This window comes from Etheostoma cragini, chromosome 14 (genome assembly GCF_013103735.1).
Source record: "Etheostoma cragini isolate CJK2018 chromosome 14, CSU_Ecrag_1.0, whole genome shotgun sequence".
Lineage (NCBI taxonomy): Eukaryota > Metazoa > Chordata > Actinopteri > Perciformes > Percidae > Etheostoma > Etheostoma cragini.
In genome coordinates, this window is record NC_048420.1 from 14,073,114 (window position 1) to 14,076,157 (window position 3,044).

A 3,044-nucleotide genomic window follows, 5' to 3' on the forward strand; every position below is an offset into this window, starting at 1 on the left:
ATATGTATTATTTTATTACAGTTAAACACAGCAGTGTCCACATTTACAAACAGTGGGCCACCACTGCAAGGAGACTGCCATGACTGCCTGAGATAATAGGAAAGTTAATAGATTTGATCAGATTTTATGTTTAGATGGAAATGAGCACTACAGGACTTACATGTAAAATAAATTACACTTATTTCAAATACAATCATCAGGAAAAGATATTATGAAAGATGGACAAACAGAAATTACCACTACATTAGCCCACTGTAGATCGAGCAGATCTTGTGTAGCCCAAATGTTGTATGTGGTGCTGATATCATTCATCACTAAAAATCTCAGCAGAGACAAAGCAGACTACAACTGACTAAATCACATTTGCTGTTCTACATTCATGCACAAAAACACAACCTTTCTCATTGCTTTTATTACTGTGGCTCGATGGCTTTTGTCTCACTGTAGAGTGGATTGCTAAAACAATTACCCTGTAGTGAAGAATTGATCACCTGTGTGTGTGTGTGTGTGTGTGTGTGTGTGTGTGTGTGTGTGTGCGTGAGTGTGTGTGCGTGAGTGTGTGTGCATTTGCTAAGTTGTTCAGGCGACAGTGGGTGAAAGCCCATTGTGATCACTTAGACATGGAGACACCCACACACTCAACGGATGACATGGTCATGCATTGAGTATGTGGGTGTGTTTTCATGTGTGTATTTTACATTAATAAATTACACAAAAAACTACATGTGCGTAGTCACACTTCACTGGGCCAAAGACAATGAAGCTGTCAGAGAACAACGCAAGTTTCCTCATCTTGCTATCTTTCTGTATTTCTTTCTTCTCCCTTTTCCCTGTTCTACCATTATATTATCTAGCTTTTTTTCTTTCCCCTCCAAGATATGCTTACTTTTCTCAGTGGTGCACATAGCCTTTGAGGTGCCCCTCTCATTTTTGTCTCTGCTTGTTTCTTTACTCTATTTATTTGACAATGTGTGTCAGTGCCAGTGAGGGACTGAGGAGAGTGTTAAAGAAGTGGGTGTCTGAGATAAAGCGATGGACTTACACGTCACATCACCTCCCTCGCAAACCACACACCTGGGTGTGGACAATCACTCACACGCACCAGACAGAGACAGACAAAGAGAGACAGACAGACAGAAAGATTAGTGCTGCTGTGTGTGTGTGTGTGTGTGTGTGTGTGAGAGAGCTATGCCATAAATGTTGAGAGGTGGTGATAAAAGCAATGTGACATCCTGGTATTATTTGTCAATTTGCCTTGGATCGAATTGTGAACTAAGGGAAGATAGGATCATGTCTGGAGAACACCCCCAATGCATTTGGTGCACAGCTCCGATTACACTTCAATCAGAGAACAGCGTGGTGTCAAAACGTGTCAATATCCTGCCGTGATATGGGTGTAAGCTCAATATGTTCGAAATTGAGAGATGATTGCACGCACATTGGCAAAGCACTGCATTTGGACGTGGGCTAGGAGAAAACTGAACAAACAATTGTTAACAGGGAAGGGTTTACTCACTCATTTGAATGAATATAAGGTAATACAGTGCTGCCTTATTTCAACATTCACTTAAAAGCTAGGTGCGTAGAGGATGTTTTCCCCTGGTAATACAGAACAAAGAACGTTACAATTCAAGAGGCACAACAACACAATGAAGACAGGTGTCACTTCACACAAGCCTGTGATTTACTTGCAAAACAAGGAGAAAAAAGTGAAAGAGGGAGAAGGTGGAACATAAACTTAGAAATTGAGATACAACTAACAGAGGAAGAGAGAAGGAAAAAGAGAAAAACTAACCGATGAGAAGCTGAGTTTTTCCGGTTGCCAACCAATTTAGATGAAGGTTATAGTGGTAAAAAGTAGTAAATAAAAGAGAGAAGAAGGGACATGGAATAAGAATGGACATGACAGAGACAGACAAGGATATAGGGAAGGGAAAAGATCAGAAATAAATCAAAAACTGGCAATATACAGTTAATAAACCAGTGCAAATTAAAACACAGTCAAGGCCAGTTACAAAGGGTGAGTGTGACCAACAACTAGAGAGACAAAAGGATGAGAAAAGTGTAATAGGTGTGAAACAATCTGGTAAAATGGTACTATATTCCAATACAAACGGAGTGGTTTTGCTCTATCATCAGTGTAACTCTACATATCAAGCTACATAATTCTGAAAGTGTGGAAGCCTTCTTTCTCAGTTAATATTTTCTTTTGAACCGATATCAGAATATCAAGGTCACTCATGCAGAGGCGAAAAGCCAAGTAGCAGAGGAGCACTGTGTGTGTGTGTGTGTGTGTGTGTGTGTGTGTGTGTGTGTGCGTGTGTGCGTGTGTGTACATGTAGAGCATGAGAGGCCAGCTGAGGAGACTGAAGTCGTTTTTTAAAAGTGTCTATGTGAATGTGTGAGGAGGCCTGCAGAAAGCCAGGAGAGGAGGCTGACGGTGTTTGACATGTGTGAGTATGTGAGTGAGGATCAAATTGCAGTCATGCAAGTATCTTCATAGTATCAGTTCAGAGTGAGAAACAACTGCAGACATTGCAGAAAAACATCAAATGATGCAGTGTCAGCAGAAATATTTTTTCCTAAAATAGGTAAAATAGGCAGTACTAAGAAATAACCGGAATCCAATTAACTAAATTGGACACCTAAACAACAGGTCATAGGTCACAGTTTTTTTTTTTTTTAAATCATTGATTGGAAGAATATTAAAAATAGGTGGAGAGTTTCCCCCAGGGAGTGGGGGAGATAAACTGTAACCAGGGAGACAAAGGGCTCATTTCTTTAGTAGAGGATCCAGATCTCTGCTCGGGTTTAAGCTGTGTCAAACTTTTTTAAGCATGTTAAAACTCTTTTCATATCAGACTCTGCCTAACTTCTGTGGAATTTTTATAAGACTTTTGGGACTTTATGCAACTTTAATAAGATACAGCAAAAAGTGTTTGACAGGGGAAAAGGTTTTTGGGAGGATCCGTGCCATCAACCTGGCCCTTGGCGTTAGACCTTGTACAAACAACAGAGGCAAAGCACAATCCTGACCAGCAAAT

At 40.3% G+C, this 3,044-nt stretch overlaps 1 protein-coding gene across 2 annotated transcripts in view; it reads right to left on the minus strand.

Moving 5' to 3' along the window:
• jarid2b (jumonji, AT rich interactive domain 2b) overlaps positions 1 to 3,044 on the minus strand; it is a 96,923-nt gene that overhangs the window by 26,694 nt on the left and 67,185 nt on the right. The window lies entirely within an intron of this gene.